Here is a 24,500-nt window from a genome sequence, read left to right on the forward strand (position 1 = left end):
ATATTTATGCAATTTATCAATAGTTAAAATATCAGAGGTTTTAAATAAATCGTTTGTTGGAAATCCAAATGGCTTACGGTTAATGATTCTGACAATTTTCTTTTGAAACTGTATTATTTTGCTAAGATGAATTTTGGATGCATTGCCATAAGTTTCTATTGAATAGCATAATTTGGAGTGAATAAGTGTGTAATAAAGCATAATCAGCAATTTTTTTGGAATGAAAGCACTTATGCGGTAAAAGATGCCTGATATAGGCCGTAAATCTAATAAAAGCTTACGAGCGTGGGAAGACCAGTTCAAATTTTTATCAATTGACACTCCAAGAAATTTGACTTCATCAATTGCTTTAATAAAAGTGTTATTAAAAAGAATAGGCTGATCAAATTTAATTTTGCTCTGGTAATTTTTAAAAACAGTAAAACAGGTTTTGTCAAAGTTAATGGTTAATTTGTTTGTTTGACACCAATCAGCTAGTTTTTCAAGATCAGATTGGACTTTAGGTAAATCGTCGTTTAGGTTCTTTGAACTCATAAACAAATTGGTATCATCAGCATACAATATAGGAGTTAGATGAGTTAAACAATCACAAAGATCATTTATGTAAATTAAGAATAAAGTCGGGCCTAGCACCGAGCCCTGAGGTACGCCACAAGTCAAATTGTCAGCGTTAGAAAAAGTATCATTAATTTTTGTTGTTTGGGTTCGGTGGGTTAAATAGCTTTGTATCCATCTGATGGTTAACTCACTAAAATTAAATTGCTCTAGTTTTTTAAATAATATTGCGTGATCGATCGTATCAAAGGCCTTCCTGAAATCTATAAAAATTCCTATAACACATTCACTTCGGTCAAACGATTCTAGAATTTGGTTAGTAAAAGTTGAGATGGCATCAGATGTGCCTCTAGCTCTTCTGAATCCAAATTGGTATTTATATAAAAGTGATTTATTTTCTAAATAATCAACAATTTGTTGATTAACAAGTTTTTCCAATATTTTACTAAAGACTGGTAGAATTGAAATTGGACGAAAATTACCGCATTCATTTAAAGAACCCCCTTTGTGCAAAGGTAATATTTTAGCTTTTTTAAGTGCATCAGGTACCTTCCCAGTCTCTAGTGATTTGTTAAAAATCTTACATAAAGGGTAAGCAATACTCTGTGAAACCGATTTCATAAATTTAGCAGTAATTTGATCTAGGCCAGAGGCTTTGTTTGAATTTATTGTATCTACAATTTTTAATAAACCAGTTATATCGATGTATTGGAATTCAAAAGCTTCACCAGCATTATTTTCAAGCCACAATGCTTGATTTTGGATAGGGGGTTGAGGTACTAAGTTTACAAATTTCAAGGCCAGTCTTTTACCAATATTACTAAAAAAGGAATTGAGCTCATTAGCTTTTTCAACATCCGTTATGGCTAGTTCATCAGGATTAAGATAACAAATCAGTTTAGAAGGCTGTTTATGGCTATTTGTCTTTTGTTTTCCTAGAAGCTCATAGTTTACAAGCTGCCAAATCTGCTTTGAGCTGGTGCAGCTATTGAAAGCTTGCGAAAAATAATTATATTTGGAGTCCCTCAAATTCCTGCTAACATCGTTTCTAAGTTTGTTATATTGGCACTTCAATTTTAAATTAAGTGGGTTAGATTGAAGTTTTCTATGAAGACGATATTTCTTTTTAACGCTCAACAAAAGGTTTTCAGTCATCCATGGCTTTAAGAAAGTTTGATTAGATTTAGTGTTTACTGATTTTTGGTATTTACATTTCTGGGAACAATCAGATAATTTGTCAAAAAAAGCGTTATAGAAGTAATCGACATCATTTGAAAAGATTTTGTCCCAATTAGTGTTTTCAAGCATGATTCTTAGACTTTTATAATCAATTACAGGATATGAATTAGTAGTTTTTCGGGAGATGGGTTGATTATTTTTAAATTTGTGAAAAAATGAAAATGTGGGCAAGTGGTCACTAAAGTCTGCGCTTATAGTTCCAGATGTCACTGTCGGACTAACAAAGTTTGTCAAAATGTGATCCAAGCACGTCCATTTGTTTGAGGGCTTAAAATGGTGGGTTGCAATAGTTATAGTGTTATAAAAACAGTAAGTTGCTAACAAGTTGGCATAGTCATCACTTGAATTGTCTAAATAATCAATGTTGATATCACCAGCAATGATGTGATTACTAGCGTGAGAAGAAGAAATGTGGCGTTCAAGATCATCAAGAAATTCAGCAACACCTGCGCTGGGCTGCCGATAAATCACAGTTAGAATAATAGGTGAAGCATAAACACCAAAATGCAGTCCAACAGAATGAGTGTCAGACCCAGCAATGTCCACAGCCGGCAACACCTCCACACCAATGCCATCTCGCACATAGATCCCAGCTCCACCTCCGCGTGTAGCACGTTGCGCACCTGAAAAAGTGTAATTTGAAATTTCAAAAAATTTTGTCTCGTCATTCAACCATGTTTCTGTTACACAAATAACATCAAAAGGAACATTACAACATGCCAGAAATTGTTCAAAAAGAAAAAATTTATTTCTAAGGCAGGTTTTACGGTATGAATGTACCGTAAAACCTCGTAAAACTTCTAATTGAACTGCCTCGGAGTGTTACAAATGTACATATGTACATAAAAAACAGAAAAAACATATGTACATATATATGTTTTTTCTATATATATATATATATACATGTATATATATATATATATACATGTATATATATATACTGCATAGTACTGTATATATAAAGATATATACGGTACAATGCATGTACATGTATATTAAGTACTGCATGTGCATACAGCTCACACATATATACTGTATGCACTGTATGCAAACTGATATACAGCACATATGTACATGCATATGTTTTTTCTAGCGAAGTATAAAAGACAATCTGCTCAGTAAGTACCTTTAGAAAACATACAGCAGTGAGCAGCAATTACATAGCAACATTATAACTCCTGCTGTCTCTACTTGAAGGTCAGCCTCCCAGGCCATGGCTGTTGTATTACCCGAGGTTAACCCACCACCAGAAGTTGAGCCACGCCCCATAGAAAGTGAGTTGTTTCAAATTCTAGCTGAGTTTTGTCAAATATGGACATTAAGCTAATTTGGTCAGTTATTTGCTTCACTCGTTAGAGTTGTCAAACCTTGAACTAAAGATATTGGAACATAGTATTATAAGAATGTGTTATGGTTGTTTTAATTCATTCAAGGTCTGAAAAAAATTCAAGATATACTTCAATTAATTCTATTAAGCATTAAATAAATCGATCATTATATTCTATATTTAGTATAATATATTAGAATATACTATGTAAAAATACATCAAAGTTTGGAAGTGTAAACTAGGTAATGTGTAGAAGCAATGGTAGGGCCAGTGATATCAATATTTAGTGCGACTTGCGCTACCTCACTTTATCTTACAGTATATATAGCTAAAAATGACTATAATTATATTGTCTATTGTTGTTGCATTTTATTCATAACTTTAGTGTTTTAACTTCTATATGCAGAACTGCAATGCTTTAAAAAAATGAGGCTTCCCATGTTAAAAATTACTTCTTATGTCAAAGCAAAAACTTGCTCAAACTTTAACAAGTGTGTTGAAAGAGTTGTAAGTAGATGTTTGACTGTACTCATGAGTAGATGTTTGACTGTACTCATGAGTAGAGGTTTGACTGTACTCATGAGTAGAGGTTTGACTGTACTCATGAGTAGAGGTTTGACTGTACTCATGAGTAGAGGTTTGACTGTAGTTGTAAGTAAAGGTTAAATTGTATGAATGTTTAGTGATAACTCCTGCAATTGTCATAAGAATGTAATAAATCATTTGAAAACAAGTTGACTCTGTCAGAAGGTTTTAATGAGAAGAACTGTCAGAGGGGAATTCTAATTTTATGAACCCACAAGCCTGGTTTGTTTTTTAAAACACTTGAGACCTTGACCCTTGCATTGTATAATAACTTGTAGAGAAACAGAGCAAGCTAGTTCAAGTAGAAAACACAAACAGTGAGGCTGAATGGAAACACATTTATCACGTTTTTGAAATTGTCTAATAGACGAAGCGATTGAACGTTATTAATGTTTTTTTTACAGTGATAAACCTGGCGTCTACCTCTGGTGAATATTTATTGTAGCTATTATAACTAGAGCTAGTGGTTGGCTTCGATTCCAAGTTTGTTGAATTTGATTTGGACAAACGCAAAAGCTAATCCCGATTGAATTTAAAAACTAAAAACTTAAATTTTTAATGGACTTGAAAAAGCTGTATTACGGAGTAATTTTTTAGGTACTTGTAACATATAACTGTGTTAGAGAGTGAGAATAAAGGCTACCTCAGTAGGCTAGCCATGGTCTAAGGAAATCATAAATTATTGGTTCTGGTTATATCTGTTTGGAAGGCGATGCTTCCAAACTGTGGTGTTGAATGCAGTTCTCTATCAACGATATATCTAGGTTAACAATTAATATTCAAATAATCAGTTTTCATTAGAAATGATAAATAGATGTTATAGAAAACATAACTCTTTAACATTAACTGTTTGCTGTTTTTGACTCTCACCAACTGTCATACATATCTTTGTTTTTATTTAATACTGGATCAAAGTCCGGCGTTGCTCGAGTAATAAAAAGTCTTCGTGCAAAAAGTTTAGTATTATTTAACATATAACCTTTACAACAGTTATGATTCTAAGTTTTAAGCTTCATGAAAAAAAACTGTTTTTTGTGCAGTTTAAACAAATTAATAAAAAATCAACAATGAGTACATAGAAGTGTGTGTATAAAAGAAAGTTACTGTTGCAGTGGAACTTTGTCATATTGAAGGTTTTGATAGATGATACTGGTAGCTTTCGACACTGGTATAAACGTAACAATAAGATATCGGGTTTTCTGAGTCTGATACTTTGTCGAACTGAATAAAGAAAAATTGTAGAGGCAACCTCTACTCTAGATACTACAATTGTCCACGTAAATATAATTTAGCTAATACGGATTCACGAAAACCAAAATTATGATTTTAACAGCGCGTTTGAAGTTAAAATGGCCCATTTGAAAGATACAAACTAAACAATAGATAATGGTAACATAAATTGGCTTTTAAAAATATTTTACACTTAATTAATTATAAAAGGTGCACATTGGTAAGAATTTATGGAAAGGATATACAGCATATGGTAAGAGCGATGGGTGTAATAAGTACAGCTTAGCTTTGTAGTTAAGTGCTCTTGTTAGATGACTTACTATTTGAATGTCGTGAGTTCGTGTCCAGTGTGATGATGATTTTCTGTTGATAAAAACTAATTGCTCTAGCTGGACGTACAAATCACAGACTACAAGCAAAGAAAAGTTTTAAAAAGGTTATATAGTAGATGAATGAACGGCATTGCACAGGTACTATAAACCAGCTTATGAACAGTGGCAGGTAATGCAGTTGCTTGCCTTTTGCTATTGACCAGGCACGTTTCCATTGGCCAATTTGAAAATGCTAGTATCTGTATTGGTAAAATTACTAATAAAAGCTGTGCGAGCAAGCTTTAGTGATGTAGCGCGTAACACAAAGTCGCCATGTGTATTTTAACCCAGATAATGATTCATATTGCGCACCAAATCATTTGCATATTGTGTAACTCAATGAATTGGCTTGTTGTCTGGAGAATAAAAGATTCCAAGATAAAATTTTATGCAATACAAACTTAATTTTCATTGCTAAATACTAATTTATATTGCTGCACTGCGCGACAAATGGGATACTTTAAGATTTACACAGACATAATGTATATATCTACATTATATATTAGGTCAGTGCCCCAATTGATATATCTGTCTACATTATATATAAAAAATTCATAATAGTAAAAATGTGAATTGAATACTCCGAGTTAATATCCAGTACAATGGGAAATTATCGCTGCTAAAAATTTACTGCTATAACCGCTAAGATGGAAGTAGTATGCAAAGTAGCTGATCTGGACCAGAATTTTCGCCCTGGCATTTTTTGTCTAAAGATGTCTAAAAATCCTAGAATTTAAAGTTTTTAAAATCCTTGGGATTTTCAAAAAATGGATATTAGAAATTTGTACGGAGAGAAGGTACGGCTGCCAAAGAGCACGCGACTGCAGGACCTAAGTGCTGGTCACGCTTGCCATTTGTACCTCCTTTATTATACAAAATTCTTTAAACCATGAAAACTCAAAATCAGATACACAAACTCATGCTGATTTTAAAAAATGGATATTAGAAATAAAATGGAGAGAGTTAGAAACAGGCACGGCTGTCACCTAGGTGACACGCGACTGCAGGACCTTTCGGTGCTGGTCACGCTTGCTTTTTGCACCTATTTATTATACAAAATTCTTTAAACCTCTGATTGTCTATTTATTATACGCTTTTCTTTAAGCCTACATCAATCGATTTGACTGAACAATGCTTAAAGGCTTTATATAATAAATGGATATTAGAAACCTCTATGGAGAGGGGAATACGAGCTGGCTTCGACAGGATGCCAAGCGAAGCGGTATTAAAGGATACAGCAAAATGAGCAAAGCGGAGCTAGCGTATCGTGCGGGCGATCGATCAAAGGTAATTGGTAAAACCAGCAAGGGTATACCGATATTGGTAGATGGTACTTACAAAAAGCCACACCCGGATGATGCCCTCCGCAATGTGAGAAACCTGTACGGAGACTCTACCTCCAGTCAGATGAGGGAGGAGGCGAAGCGTATGGGGTTTGGGAATACAGCGAAGCTGAGAAAAGCCGAGTTAAAGGATATTGTCGATGGCAAGAAACGTCTTACAGTGGATGACTTGAGTATGAAAGATCTAAAATCTTTAGCTCGAGCCAGAGATATAACAGTTGGGCCGCGTGTGAAAAAAGCGGACTTGGTGGGCGCATTGAGAGGTGTTGACAGAGCGCCACGGGTGGAGATAAGAACCACTTTTGTAGATGAGGTCACCAACAAATCTACTATAGATGTATCCAGTTATCAATCAGCCAACATAGACTTTGTATGGAATCACGCCAAACCCGTCATTATAGGTAGGATTAATGATGCGTTTAACCGAACTAAAAAACTTCGCGTAAGTGCTGAAGTTGCATTCTCCCATCTAGAGCGTGGTACTATAATCACTCGATTCTGGGGTACCCCTAGAGAAGGCGCCGTACCAATCCTAGCATCAACCAATCTGGATGAAGAATTAAACAGACAGCTAGCGAATATAATCAGAAAAATTGATGAATTTACGAACAACGGTTCGGGGTGGATTTTGGAGCGAGTATCTAGATTTTATTTGGAAATTTATCGGTGGACACCTCTAAGAGGTGGAACGTACACACCAACCCCTAAAGCTTTAGCGAACAAAAATGCCATCATAAACGTCAACAATGGAGGTGCCAAAACAATGGCAGTGATAAAACGGATTGCAAAATCTATGGACATTCCTTTTACTACCAAAACCGAGAAATCAGCGTTAGTTAAAAAAATAAAAGAAATAGATCCAGAGGCTTTGGATGATAACAAGTGCTTCTTGTGGGCGATACTCTCATGCCTATACCCATCATCGGATCACGTAGACAGGTTATCAAATTACACGCCATATCAAAACAGCTTGAATACCAAAATGTTAAAGTATCCGGTGACGGTAGATCAGATACAAAGGTTTTCTAACAAAAACAAACTTGTGATTAATGTGTTTGAGTGGATCGAATCTAAGGGAGGAGGCGGGTTGGAGATTGTCCACACGGATAACCGGTTGTATACTGAGGAGGCGGAAGGTCTCCCCGAGGTTAACCTGCTTCTCTACAAGCATCATTACATGCGGATCAAGAGTATGTCAGCGTTAATGAGGAAGCAAACAGATATGACCGGTGGTCGTAGCAAACACACGTGCTTACGCTGCCTTCATCACGCTACGTGCGAGAGAACATTTAAGGACCACATCAAAGGGTGCCTAGCCACTCACGATGGTACTTGCGTCGTCAAGATGCCTAAACCTGGCTCGGTCATGAAGTTTAAGAACATTAAAAATATGGAAAAGGCGCCTTACACCGTCTACGCGGACTTTGAGTCTATTATAGACAAAGATACCAAAGCCCATACAGCGTGTGGCTACGGCGTAAACCTGGTGAACAGCTTAGGAAAGTCATTGAGGTTTGAGACTTACAGGGGTGAGGATTGCATGGAGAGATTCTTTGCAGAGTTGGAGAGAATAGAAGAGTTGGTAGATAGCATTCCAATTGCGAAAATAATAATCACTCCGGAGCAAGAGCGAGAATTTAAAACTGCGACAGAGTGCTACATGTGTGGGCGCGAGGCTACGGAAGAAGATTGGCTAGTTAGAGATCATGATCATGTCTCTGGGTCGTACAGAGGCCCCGCGCATAATAGCTGCAATCTCAAGCACAGACAGACAAAAAAGATTAAAGTGATATTTCACAACCTCAAGGGGTACGACTCTCATTTAATTGTCAAGGCTTACGAGGGGTTCAAGGATATTGATGTTATAGCCAATACCGATGAAAAATACATGTCTATGAGAATAGGTAGGTTTGAGTTTATGGACAGCCTCCAGCACCTCAATAGCTCATTGGCTACATTGGTGGAAGGCCTAGATGATCTACCGCACCTGAAACGAGAGTATCCAGAGCATGCCGGGCTACTTTCCAGGAAGGGTGTATATCCGTACGAGTACATGGATTCTCACGAGCGGTTTAAAGAAAAGCAAATTCCAAAGATTATACACTTTAGCTCATCGCTAGACAATCATGCGGGCTTGCAGCCAGGTGACTACCTGCATGCTCAAAAAGTGTGGAAGGAGGTGGGGTGTGAGACTTTGGGTGATTATCACGATCTCTATCTTAAGACGGATGTCTTGCTTTTGTCTGATGTTTTTGAGAGCCATAGATCGACAGCCATGGATGTATATGGTCTCGATCCGTGTCACTACATCTCAGCACCCTCATTGTCATGGGATGCATTGCTTAAAATAACAAAACAAGAACTGGAGCTCATCAGTGATGTAGACATGTACAATTTTGTAGAGAGTGGTATAAGAGGTGGTGTGTCTACATGCGGAGGCTTGCGATACGCCAAGGCCAACAATCCTTATGTGGAGGGGTATGATAAAAAGAAACCAGCTACCTACCTGATGTACTTGGATGAGAATAACCTGTACGGGTGGGCCATGTCGCAAAAGCTACCGACTGGTGGTTTCGAATGGGTAAAATCGAAAGGGCTGCCAGACATTAATGATGATGAGGGCTACATGGCGGAGGTAGATCTAGAATACCCAAACAAGCTCCACGACGAACGCAATGATTATCCGCTGGCACCCGAATCAATGAAACCTGATCAGTGGTCAGAGTATATGCGTGATGTGGGAGAGCTTGACAAGCTTGGAGAGCCGTGCTATGCAAAAGTTCCTAAGCTGGTGCCAAACCTTCGAGATAAGCGCAAGTACGTCGTACATCACAGTATCTTAAAGTATTATTTGAAAAAGGGTCTGCATTTGACTAAAGTACACCGAGTTCTCAAGTTTAAAGAAAGTGCATGGATGGAGCCGTACATTCGACTAAACACCGATCTTCGAAAGCAAGCTAAGACTGATTTTGAGAAAGATTTTTTCAAGCTCATGAACAATGCGGTATTCGGGAAATCGATGGAGAATGTTCGCAAACGGATAGATGTAGAGTTGACTACTAAAATGAATCGCAAACAAAAGCTCATAAATAAGCCGCGATTCAAGTGTAAGAAAGAGTTTAATGACAACTTGGCGGCCATTCTCATGAGCAAATCTACAGTGGCCCTAAACAAACCTATTTACGTCGGTCAGGCCATTTTAGATCTGTCCAAACTGCTCATGTACAAATTCTTTTACGATGACATACGACGGCGATACCCCGATGCTAGAATGATGTACACTGACACGGACAGCTTAGTGTTATTAATCGAGACAGAAGATTTTTATAAGGAAATGCCGCTCGAAAAGTATGATACGAGCAACCACCCTAAAGATCACCCGTGCTACAGCGAGAAAAACAAGAAAGTGATAGGTCTGCCCAAGGATGAAGGTGGTGGTAAGGCGATATCAGAGTTTGTGGCTTTGCGAGCCAAGTCATACTGCGTAGAGGGTGAGGGTTGGGGACTGACAAAATGCAAAGGAGTAAAAAAGTGTATAACCAAAAACCTAAAGTTTGATACCTACAAACAATGCCTGGATAGTGGAGATCCGGCTCCGAATGCAACCATGACGACACTCCAGTCCAAGCTACACGAGATAAAAAATTGGACATTCAGCAAAAAGACTCTGTCGGCCTTTGACGACAAACGCTATTACCTAGATTCAATAAATAGCTTGGCACACGGACATTACAGAATAAATGACATTAACAATGCCGCACTTCTTGAATAGGAAAGCAAAAGAAAGTTTAGATGAGTTGAGTCAAAGATGGATCAATGCGATGGAGTTGTTTGATCTCGTCCGACCCCCTGTGTATGACGAATATAAAGAGTCAACGGAAAGATATACAGTTCGAGGTAGACCCATACCTAGGTATGAGAATAGAATGCCACCAGAACTGTGCGTTAACTTACCCGAACTCAAAAAGCTGGCCAAGGCAAAAGATATACCCGGGTACAAAACGATGAAAAAGGCGGCTCTACAAGCCGCATTGTCATAATTTTATACAGTCGTATAAAATTACATCATGGAATAAGCTATACCCGCGATGACTATAGTGCCGCCAATTAACAATTTATTTCCTTCGTGAACGTTGCCCTCGGGCGGTGACAGTTCTGTTGATGGCTTTACAGAAGGGGCAGGTTTTGGTGAAAATAATTCTGTAGGAAATATAGATGGCTTTACAGAAGGAGTTGATTTTAGTGTCGGTGCTGGAGGCTGCTTTAGTGCGGGTTTGGGTTTCGGTGGCTGTTGTAGTGGCACAGGTTGCGCGGGTTTTGGTGCAGGTTTCGCAGGTTTTGGCTGTTGCGCGGGTTTGGGTTTTGGTGAAGGCTTTAGCGGTGTGGGTTTTGGTTTCGGTGGTGGAGGTTTTATTCCTACGCTATCAAACGCTTGGGCTATTTTAATTTTATCGTTAAATCCTTTTACGCTTTGTCCTAAAGCGTTCAAGTTCAAGTCTGACGGTATCATGTACAGACCTTTGGCTATAACATAATTTGTTTGCCCGCGAGTTTTAGTGAGGGCGTCCTCAAAGTTTGATATAGAATCTTGGAGAGATTGCTTTTTCATGATCAAGTCATTGACCAGAACTAAAAATTCTTGTTGAGACTCGAGGGAGGAACCCGCTTGTCTAGCTTGCACCTGAGCTCCCAGTAAACAGTAGACGTAAGCTCTAATACTATCATTAAGTCTAACTATTCCGGGGGATGTGAATGACTTACTATGGTCGGGCACTACCCTTTTGTAGTCAAATGGGTCTTGAGTTACAGAAACCATTTTAGTACCCGCACTCGAATTCCACTCCGGAAATTGGTAATAAGTACCCCAACCATTGGCACCACTCCGATGCACATCCATATCCGTCTTATCTTTACTGCTTGATGGATATTTTGGATACGGTTTGTGGTGCCTGCCTAGATCAGCCATCTGTTTTTGTAGAGAACCTACTTTACTACCACCGTCTTGTATGATAAATCCGAGACCTCCGGCTGGTTGATCAATCTCAGGAATATCTTTAGCGGTTACTCTAAACTCATTGAGCAATTTGCAGTACTCGGTTTTGTTGTAAGGATTGTTGTACGGATCAAAATCTCGATCTCCGGGACTTCTAATCTCCATTTGCGCCAACATCTTTTTAGTTTGGTACATAACGTGAAAGTTTAAAATAGCTTTTGTAAGAGGTAGACCACGTGTCAACTGATCTTTACTCACACCGCACAAAGCATTCGCGCAGTATAAGGCAAACTTATATTGCTGAAAATAATATAACATGGGGTCATCATACCATCGATTGACATCATCAAAGCTTTTAACCACTACCGGTGCTGGTGAGATATCGACAAACTTTTTGACAAAGCTATACGATATTTTGTTATGTTCGTCTATCGCTACGACGACAGTTAAGTTGTAAAAATCTATGGGATAACCGCTAGATAGTTGTCCAGTCATTTATTAATAAATGACCTCTTTGACAATAAACAAAACCGGTCGCATTGAGCTCGATCGATCCGTGAAGGCAACTGGTATTAGCCTTAAGACAATTACGTTATATTTATCTTTTTACAATTTGACCGAGGTGACCAGTTACACGTACAACGGTAGAACGACTACTATTCAGCCGGGGTATTACACGTACGAGCAGCTCCTTTCCAAATTACCAGGCTCATTTAAAGTTCATCAAAACACTTTAAAGGTTAGAATTGACGCGACGATTACGGGTGGACTAGCCAAACTGATAGAGAATGAATATTTATATCTGACCCCATTGTGTTTGTATTTATACATCGATGGAATAGACACGTCTAAAAATTTATGGAACGGTAAACGATCAAATCTCCTTTCAATTATTCCCATAGGCAGAACTGATGTGGGGGAAATAATACAACACCATCCTACTAATAATTACAAATCCATGCTCATTGGCGAGCTCAACAGCTTAAACGTGTCAATCCCGGATGAACGAGGTAATGCCTATCTTGGCAAGTTTGTTGCTGAGATTGAGTTGTCGTATAATAAATGTATGGCAGATCAAAATCCGTGACTGTGCATCAAGTCAGGCTAAAGCGGATAAGTGTTTCTGATAAAAAAGCCTTGTTTCAGCTAGTTATTCCTCGAGGTGGAAATATCAAAGATATTATTCTCTACTGGCCATACTCATCCGTTGTGAGGTTAGATGTACAATTTTTTAATGACGAATCCGAAATTGTTACATATTCCGGGGTGTTAACTAATAAACTACACGCGATCAATCTTCAGCTAGACGGAATTGTGACCTGTGTTGTATCCAGTACTGATATAAAAGAGCTTATAGTATTTTATGAGATATAATAAATGGCTAGTATCGCGATTATGGTAGTGGGAGCCGTCGTAAACTCTTTAGCGTTCGCCGGTGGAAATTATCTTTTTTCAAAGATTGATAAAAATGGAGCTCAGGAAGAAGCCAAGAGACATAATGCGGCGCTAGAAAAGCTAAACGCTGAACAAGCGGATTACAACATCAAACGAGCCAAAAACCAAGATTGGCTAAACGAGCAAAATGCTCGAAAGCAGGAGGCTACCGATGAAATATATTCGGTAAATTCGGCCTTTGATACTTATGAAAAGCTCTACGGTGAAAAGCCTACACTACCTCACCCTGATTTAAAAGCGCCTTCTTTAGATTACACCCCTAGCTCTGAACAAAAAAAATATGAGCGAGTTTTTGTAGGCGCTGCCACGGCTGCGGGTGTAGGAGGTTTTGCGCTAATCCAATAAGGTAACAATCTTTGTAATCTTTGCAATCTTCGCAAACCTAAACAACAATTTTTGTAAAAATCTTTTATGGCGTCATAAGAGATTTATCTGTGCTTATTTATTTCATACGCTAACAAAGTTAATGCTCCGGCGATGATTATCCACAAGTTGCTTTCAAGATAATCTACAGCATTTTCCATCATGTGCCAAAATGCTTGTACTGCGCCGGAAGTGTTTAGATATCTGTCATGAAAGTACGCGGCCAAGTCTTCCAGATTTTTCTTGATAATTTTGCCAATGCCGCTTTCGATAATATCCTTCGGATCGGTAGATTTAGGAATAAGATCTTTTACCACATCAGATCCCAACGCATTCGCTACCGCTTCGAATATGGCCGTTAAAATTCCTCCAGCGGCTAACCCACTACCAATGCCTAAAATTAGGTTGCGCTGCTTTCGCATCTTTGCTGTATTATCCGAAAGGTCTCCTTTTAGATCACTGATTAAACCGTTTTGCGCATCCAACTCTTCTTTTAGTTGTTGCAACTTTGCGAGTTCATTAGGAGATTTGTCCTCTTTAGCATCGAGTTGTTGTATCTGCTCTGTCAGGTTCGCAGCTTTTGACACAGCCACTGATATTTGTCCTTCTATAGTTTGAAATCTCTGATCAATAGCTACTAACTCTCATTCCGGTAACCTTCCCTCTATATCACTCATTTCAAGTTCTTCGCGATAATTAAACTCTGATGTTTTTCTGTTACTTTTGAGCCGATCTATGAAATTTTTTGCTCGGTCTTTCACCGTATCTCCCTGTTTAGATAGCCATGACTTGAAGTCAGTCAAATTGCCTTGATCCGCATCCACTTCTTCATCCACCGGAGCGATGGTTCTAGCATTGGCTTTTTCTACTCTTTTCGTGTCTTCGTCTTTGTTCAAGCCAAAAAGTCCTTGATATTCCGCGGTTGGGATCTTTGGATTCTTGACAAAAAGCTCAGGGTTACGCACATAAGTCAACATTTGCGAGCCTTTGCTCGTTTTTACCGCGAGGCCACCGTCAGCCATCGGAACAAACTTGGAATGATCTATACCAGAGTATATATCCAGCTTGGATAGTTTTACACCGATTGTATTTTGCGTGTGCGTGTCTACACCCGGCGTGTTAACGGGAGGATTAGGTACACTATCTATAGGAGAGGCGAGATAGCTATCAATTTCTTCTCGCGTAAGAAACCTTTTACTAACAAAGTCATCATAAGTACCTCCGCGCCGCGAGTATTCGTCATAAATTTTTATAGCCGCATTTATTCCATCAACATCTCGGGGTTTTACGACTTCAACAATAGCCGAAAACAATCGTTTATCTACAACCCTACCTTTCCCCTTTTTTAAAATTATTTCATCAATGCTGGGCAAGTCAGCTTGAGCGAGCCAATTATTCGCCTTGGATATCGTATCATTTTGTTCATGAATGCGCGGCTCGGTAAATGATGATGCGGGCGTGGAAAATGGTGTTTCTCCCGGGGTTTCATCGACATCGGGGTTAAAGTCTTTACCTTCCAAATCCATATTTATTTATTATAATAAATGTATACAGGAGAATTAAACCATAACCTGTCCGCAAGAGACAGGCAGGGTCTAAAAGAGCACAAGATGCGCGCGCGAGTCGTGCACAATCCATCTACAGCAAGTCCTAGCGATGAGCTAGTAATTAAAATGCCCCAGCTAACGCCCAATGCAGTTCTTTACCCCAAATCGCTTAATCTAACCTACAATTTCAAACTAGCCAGCGATGGAACTGAAGCGGACATTCCCGATCACCTTACATTGGCGATCGTAGAAAAGTTTAAGATGACCATAAATGGTCAAACTATATCCGACATATCCAACTACGCTCATCTAGCGATATATAGAGAGTTTTGGCATTCGAAGCAAAAGTATACTTACAATCTTACGCATAGAGGTATTCAGTCTACAGCGACTAAAAAGAAACGACATTCAATAAACGGCGCGGCTGAAGACATTCTCGCAAAGATTCACGGTGAGAGATATTCTTTTCACCTAGGATCATTTTTGACTTACGCCGCCTTTACTCCGCAGGCGATCCAAAACAATGTAGAGTTTCATATCAAATTCGCCGCGGGTAAGTATACGCTGACCAACCTCTGCTTAGAATATGACTACATTTTAGAACCCAGTTTGGCTGAAGGTATTAAACAAAAATATTCTAATCATAGTCACATTATCAACGATTACAAATCTCACACGATCAAGGATATACAAAAAGAAGAGTCCGAGTTTGAAATAAACATAAACGCGAGCTATGAAAGTCTTCGAGCGATCTTGGTGTTTTTCAAGAAGGATAACTCTGTTGACACTACATTTTGGAATCCGATGCTAAAAGATGTCGGACTAGATATAGACGGCGCAACAAACCAGCAATTTGCATCAAATTACTTAGCTCCCTACTCGTATGAGAACGCGGTCAAATACTTTGGTGATGGAGAAGCGTTCATCAACCAAGAAAAATTTTACACGGACAAGTTTTGTTTAATTATAGATATGAGGACTTTGAATGATGAAAGATCGAGTGGGACGGGTTGACAGATCAAAGACTATGTCAAGCTTAAGCTATCAAAAGATGTAACGCAAGACGATGGCAAAGCGTTTGTATTTCTAGTGACTGACAAACGCGTATCTTTTGTAAATAACCAACTGAGTAATATCGAACAATAAATGGACAATCAGAGGTTTAAAAAATTTTGTATAATAAATGGACAATTTACTTCCAAAGCATCCACACAACGCAATCATTTGCGGACGAACAAACTCGGGTAAGACTTATCACGCGCTAAATGTAATTGAAAGGTATTACCTTCATGCTTTTGATCACATTTTTATCATCTGTCCCACATTCCATGACAACAAGACTTACAATCGTCCTTGGCTGAATAGGTGCACAGTTTTGTGCAACGGTAACTTGGTTGACAACCTAGAAAGCCTGATCAAGCGACACTCCAAAGGCGGCCAACTGTCGGGTAAAAAGTCGCTAATCATCATTGACGACTGCAGCGCGGAAAAAGACCTCAAAAAACACCGTACATCACTCAGCTGGCTCGCTTTTAGCGGGCGCCATGCCAACCTAACCACTTGGTTCATAACGCAGCACTACGTTTCGGCTCCCAAAGATTTTAGAGAAAATATTCATTGGGTCTTGGTAACCAAAAACAATTGTAAAAAGTCTTTTGAGACTCTTACCAGCGAGAATGACATTATCCCGTCAGAGCGCCACGCTGAAATAAAGGCTGGACTAGTAAATACTTTTATGCTGTTTGTCAACACTGACGTTAGACAGTATTTGATCCTTAGCAAATGATTGAACAAATATTCTACGCGACGGGTTCACTCTTCTTTTCTCTGGGAAGCTTTGTAATCATCAAGTGCTACCTGACATGGAAACGGTTGTATAATAAAATGGAACCAACAATTTCACTACCGGAGCAGGCTGAAGAGACATCAGTACATGATGCCAACTATCGAAAAAGGCTGGTAAAGGCACGCGTCAAGACGGAAGAAGACCTTGCCAAAATGTCAGAGAATGAAGTTAAAAAGTTATATCTCAAACACGAGCAGAGCATCATTGACAACGTTGCCGGTAACGTATCCAAGGTGTTCGCCAAACTCTGGACAAAATCTGTGTCTAGAGTCGTGTCTGTAGATGAGGTGGAACTGGAAGCTGAACTAAACAAAGACGTCTTTGTCGAGGCATTCCTCAAAGAATATTTCCCGCCATTCTACTACGACTACGGAATGTATTTGGCCCCTTTCTCAGTACTGCTCACTACTGCCAACCACATCGACTACAAGTGGGTAGGAAATTCTCTAGAAATAAATGACAACGGTCAAGAAGAACCCCAAGAGGATGACGCCAATGCAGACTCCTCTAGAACCTCTGAGTGACATTAACGATGAGCTCTCCGCGATAATCCAGCAAACTGAACATCCCGAAGAAACTGAACATCCCAAAGAAACTGAACACGCGTGGATAACCGTCGGTCTCGGTATAGCTCTACTGTTGATAGGTTGGCAATGGTACACAAAGCCACTAGCACTAACGTCTACACCAACTCCCACACCAAAGCCTACACCAACTCCCACACCAAAGCCTACACCAACGCCCGCTGTAAAAGCGAGAATATTCTAGTATAATAAATGGCGCAGATGAACAACACTCTCAAGGATATTGGTAACGCGCTGTACCAAGGCGCTTTGTTAGCTACAGGGTTAGTAGTCACTAGAAAAGCGGTTAAGGAACTGGGTTTCAAGGACAGACCTGTCGAAATGAAGGTCAAGAGTCTTGGCATGTTGTCCGCAGAAATTGCAACGGCTAGCTTTGTTCTGAAGAAACTACAGGACGCCGGACTGCCCGCAAACGTATTTAAATAAAAATTTTATACTCGAGAGTATAAAATTTTGCAAGGTTTACTGTGCAGCTTCTTTTGTGCCAGGCATACGCTGAAGCAGCTGCTGAGTTAGCTCTTCTTTAGCCTCCGCTCTTATTTTGTCAACGTCAAAAGACTCGAGCTCCCGACGTACGGCATTGTATTCATTCACAATGTCCTCAAACTCCGCGTCATTAATAAAGTTATCATCCAGCACGCGTGAGATCTTTTTGTTTAGCACAGATATGCCAGTGCACAGAATGGCGTGCTTCTTGGCATGCTTGACCTTTTTCTTGGCGCAGTGCTTCGCTATGGGTGTCAGTACCGCAGCCATCAGACCTGACGCAACACCTAGACCCGTTAGTACCACACCAATGGGCAGCCCTACTATAGTAAGGGATGTAGCGATACCAGCTGTCGATTCCACGGCGGCCAGTGACGATAGAGTTATTTGAGCATTCTGTAGACCACTTACCGCCTTGCTGTATTTCTTGTAATAATCATTCCGATTGTCTCTCAGAACCTGCAGCTCATTGCGAATGTCGCGCACTCTGTTGTACCGCTCAAAACCTCCATCCGGAGGCGCTGTCGGCAGTTTGGGATATATTTTTTCCGTCATTTATTGTATATCTAATCCCTCCGTATCGGGTGGTACAACTTGCAGCTGCTCTGCAGTAAACGTTCGGTCATCAATGCCTTGGAGCGTGTACACGGATGGTTGATTCTCAGCTGAACGAATCTCATCTATGGTGTATACATCTACTGACCAAATGGCATCAGTGGCTCTGTACCGCGTGTCATTGTGCTCTTCTCCGGGTTTGTACAAATACCGCACCAATGAGTCTATCGGCAAGTCTTCAGTGACCTCGTCATACTCGGGTTGTGTTACACTGTCAAGTTTTATAGCATCCATCGGTTTCATATTTATCATACTAGTTTCTTCATCATTTATCGCAGCCACTACACTCGGCAACCTCTTTACCCACTCTCGGTTGGTCTTATCAGTTTTAATTTCCTCAGCGTACTGGTGAGCAAACAATCTTTCTGACAACGTTCTATTAAAACGCTCTACAAACGCTACCTTTTTCTTATTAAGGCTTCTAGATATTTTTATGCCTTTCTCGTTCATCAGCTCTGTGAAAGTTCCCATAAACTCACGCCCCTTGTCAGACATTATTTCTTTTGGATATTCCAGTGGTGACCTATTATATATACATTTAATAGCCTCAACCGTATCAGCCGCCGTTTTCTTTTTGAGTGGCTCCGCCTCTTTGTACCTAGAAGCGATGTCCACCACTGTGAGCGCGTACTTGTACCCCTTGTCAGTGGGAAGGCTCAGCAGATCAATTTGGTAGTATGGTTTGGTTTGTCTTGGCTGTAGTGGGGAAATTTTATACGCTTTGGCTTTGCCTTGTAAATCTGGTAGATGGGTTGACGGTCAAGCCAGTTTTGAATCTTACTTCGTTTCAACTCGGGGATTTTTTCATGCAGCTTCCTAGCAGCTGTCTTACCACGCTGATAGCCAGACGGCGAATAATATAGTTTCTTTAGCTTATCCATTTATTTTATGTCGACGGTTTTTAAAATTGGTTGACGGTTTTTAAAATTGGTTGACGGTTTTTAAAATTTGTTGACGGTTTTTAAAATTGGTTGACAGTTTTTAAAATTGGTTGACGGTTTTTAAAATTGGTTGACGGTTTTATTGTATGTCGACGTATAATAAATGGAAAGGAGAAATAGACAACAAATAGAGCAGAAAGCAAGAGAATTGGCTATAGAAGGCTATCAGGGTATGAGCAACAATGAGCTAGGAAAAGCAATACAGCGAGCTCACTGTGAAGGTCAAGCGAGAAAGTTTGAAATAGAAGGCTATCAGCAAATGGATAAAAAAGAGCTAAGAAATGCTACAAAAAAAGCTAAGAAAAAAGCTAGAAAAGCAAGAAGATTGCGAGCACAGTTGGAGAGTGATATGGAAGAATTTAATTTACAAGACTACCAACAAATGAGCATTGATGATATAAGAAATATTTACATAAGAGCATGGCGGGATAATTGGCGGTATTATCGAAAATGTGCACTAAGATCTGTGATATTATCTCATCCAAGCTTGCAAGTGTACTGTGACCAGCAAGCACAGAGACTAAACATACTAGACTATAAAATAGAAGCAATGAAACTCTAGGAAGTGTTATATCGCAAGCACTGTTTCAAGAAGAACGAGAAAGAGATATTCCCCGAAGATCACAGAGATTAAACAACTATATTGTATATACGAGTTTCTGGTTAGATGAGCGTGCAATAGAACCTATAGTACTTACCTCTGCAGAAGCAAAAGATCCATGCTCTATATGCTTAGCTGATATTTCAGAAGCGGTGGCTACACTTTGCAAGCATATATTTCATAAAGAATGCATAGAGGAATGGGCTAAAAACTCAATCATATGTCCAATGTGCAGACAATCAATGCATATAAAAACTAAACTAAGCCTACATCAAATGAACTGATGTTCAGTCAAGCGTATAATAAATAGACAATCAGAGGTTTAAAGAATTTTGTATAATAAATAGGTGCAAAAAGCAAGCGTGACCAGCACCGAAAGGTCCTGCAGTCGCGTGTCACCTAGGTGACAGCCGTGCCTGTTTCTAACTCTCTCCATTTAATTTCTAATATCCATTTTTTAAAATCAGCATGAGTTTGTGTATCTGATTTTGAGTTTTCATGGTTTAAAGAATTTTGTATAATAAAGGAGGTACAAATGGCAAGCGTGACCAGCACTTAGGTTCTGCAGTCGCGTGCTCTTTGGCAGCCGTACCTTCTCTCCGTACAAATTTCTAATATCCATTTTTTTAAAATCCCAAGGATTTTAAAAACTTTAAATTCTAGGATTTTTAGACATCTTTAGACAAAAAATGCCAGGGCGAAAATTCTGGTCCAGATCAGCTACTTTGCATACTACTGATGGACAACAAATAACAGACAGACAACAAACATTAAATTTTAGGTATATATATATTAACATTGGTTAGTCTTTTTAATGGTGATTTTGAATAATTATTGAGGTAGTCTAAAAACATATACATTTCTTAAAAAAACAGAAGAAACGAGTGGTTTCTTAGCTCACCTCGTTGAAGTCTGCTTTGCATCTTCTGATTCGAGGTCTAACAATTAATTGGATAATTTCAAACCATTATTTAGAAAATGGTAAAAAAGACCGGCCAACTTTGAGTTGGGGGATAATATTAAATAAATTGGTAAAGTGCAATAATTAGATTGCCTACTTCCACATCGAGAGATAGGCTGAACTTTGTATATTTTTGTTGGTGAAGAAAAAAGGTGGTTGTAAAACAAAACTCATAGTTAGGTTGTAGGTAAGTTTTTCTAGATCAGGGCTTCTCTCCCAAATGCGACGGCCACCTTTTGGCTTTTTTGTGAGAAGGCACAGACTTTTGACGCATGTAGCACAGAAGTAATTGTGATTTGAAGCCTTTCCTAACTCATTCGCCTTCATAACGTCTTGTCTGATTAACCTAATCTAACCACTAAACTATAAACACCACAACATTTGTATGCCATTAAACTAAATAAACTTCCCAATATTCATAATAATATCTGTCTGATAGACTAAGGGGCATTTAATATCTAGCATTTATCACCTAGTATTTACTATCTAGCATTTACCATCTACCATTTACCATCTAGAATTCACCATCTAGCATTTACCATCTAGCATTTACCATCTAGAATTTACCATCTAGCACTTACCATCTAGCACTTACCATCTAGCATTTACCATCTAGCATTTGCCATCTAGCATTTACCATATAGCATTTACCATCTAGCATTTACCATCTAGCACTTACCATCTAGCATTTACCATCTAGCATTTACCATCTAGCATTTACCATTTAGCATTTACCATCTAGCACTTACCATCTAGCATTTACCATCTAGCATTTACCATCTAGCATATATTATCTAGCATTTACTATCTAGCATTTACCATTTAGCATTTACTATCTAGCATTTACCATCTAACATTTGCCATCTAGCACTTACCATCTAGCATTTACCATCTAGCATTTACCATCTAGCATTTACCATCCAGCACTTACCATCTAGCATTTACTATCTAGCACTTATCATCTGGCATTTACCATCTATCACTTATCATCTAGCATTTACCATCTAGCACTTACCATCTAGCATTTACTATCTAGCATTTACCATCTAGCATTTACCATCTAGCATTTACTATCTAGCATTTACCATCTAGCATTTACTATCTAGCATTTACTATCTAGCACTTACCATCTAGCATTTACCATCTAGCATTTACCATCTAGCATTCACCATCTAGCATTTACCATCTAGCACTTATCATTTAGCATTTACCATCTAGCATTTACCATCTAGCATTTACCATCTAGCATTTACTATCTAGCATTTACCATCTAGCATTTACCATCTAACACTTACGATCTAGCATTTACCATCTAGCATTTACCATCTATCAGTTACCATCTAGCATTTACCATCTAGCATTTACCATCTAGCATTTACCATCTAGCATTTACCATCTAGCATTTACCATCTAGAATTTACCATCTAGCACTTACCATCTAGCACTTATCATCTAGCATTTACCATCTAGCATTTGCCATCTAGCATTTACCATATAGCATTTACCATCTAGCATTTACCATCTAGCACTTACCATCTAGCATTTACCATATAGCATTTACCATCTAGCATTTACCATCTAGCATTTACTATCTAGCATTTACTATCTAGCACTTACCATCTAACATTTACTATCTAGCACTTACCATCTAGCATTTACCATCTAGCATTTACCATCTAGCATTTACCATCTAGCATTTACTATTTAGCATTTACCATCTAGCCTTTGCTATCTAGCATTTGCTATCTAACATTTACCATCTAGCATTTGCTATCTAGCATTTGCTATCTAGCATTTACCATCTAACACTTACCATCTAGCAATTACCATCTAGCATTTACCATCTAGCATTTAACATCCAGCATTTACTATCTAGCATTTACCATCTAGCATTTACCATCTAGCATTTACCATCTAGCATTTACCATCTAGCATTTACCATCTAGCATTTACTATCTAGCATTTACCATCTAGCATTTACCATCTAACACTTACGATCTAGCATTTACCATCTAGCATTTACCATCTATCATTTACCATCTAGCATTTATCATCTAGCATTTACCATCTAGCACTTACCATCTAGCATTTACCATCTAGCATTTACCATCTAGCATATATTATCTAGCATTTACTATCTAGCATTTACCATTTAGCATTTACTATCTAGCATTTACCATCTAGCATTTGCCATCTAGCACTTACCATCTAGCATTTACCATCTAGCATTTACTATCTAGCATTTACCATCCAGCACTTACCATCTAGCATTTACTATCTAGCACTTATCATCTAGCATTTAACATCTATCACTTATCATCTAGCATTTACCATCTATCACTTACCATCTAGCATTTACTATCTAGCATTTACCATCTAGCATTTACCATCTAGCATTTACTATCTAGCATTTACCATCTAGCATTTACTATCTAGCATTTACTATCTAGCACTTACCATCTAACATTTACTATCTAGCACTTACCATCTAGCATTTACCATCTAGCATTTACCATCTAGCATTTACCATCTAGCATTTAACATCCAGCATTTACTATCTAGCATTTACCATCTAGCATTAACCATCTAGCATTTACCATCTAGCATTTACAATCTAGCATTTACTATCTAGCATTTACCATCTAACACTTACCATCTAGCATTTACTATCTAGCACTTATTATCGAGCACTTACAATCTAGCATTTACTATCTAGCACTTACCATCTAACATTTACTATCTAGCACTTAACATCTAGCATTTACAATCTAGCATTTACTATCTAGCATTTTCCATCTAGCATTTGCTATCTAGCATTTGCTATCTAGCATTTACCATCTAGCATGTACCATCTAGCATTTACTATCTAGCATTTACCAACTAGCATTTACCATCTAACACTTACCATCTAGCATTTACTATCTAGCATTTACCATCTAGCATTTACAATGTAGCATTTACCATCTAGCATTTACCATCTAGTATTCACCATCTAGCATTAACCATCTAACATTTACCATCTTGCATTTACCATCTAGCATTTACCATCTAGCATTTACCATTTTGCATTTACCATCTAACATTGACCATCTAGCATTTACCATCAAGCATTTACTATTTAGCATTTACCATCTAGCATTTACCATCTAGCATTTACCATCTAGCATTTATCATCTAGCATTTACCATCTAGCACTTACCATCTAGCAATTACTATCTAGCATTTACCATCTAGCATTTATCATCTAGCACTTACTATCTAGCATTTACCATCTAGCATTTACCATCTAGCATTTACCATTTAGCATTTACCATCTAGCACTTACCATCTAGCATTTACCATCTAGCATTTACCATCTAGCATATATTATCTAGCATTTACTATCTAGCATTTACCATTTAGCATTTACTATCTAGCATTTACCATCTAACATTTGCCATCTAGCACTTACCATCTAG

This window comes from Watersipora subatra, chromosome 6 (assembly GCF_963576615.1).
Source record: "Watersipora subatra chromosome 6, tzWatSuba1.1, whole genome shotgun sequence".
NCBI lineage: Eukaryota > Metazoa > Bryozoa > Gymnolaemata > Cheilostomatida > Watersiporidae > Watersipora > Watersipora subatra.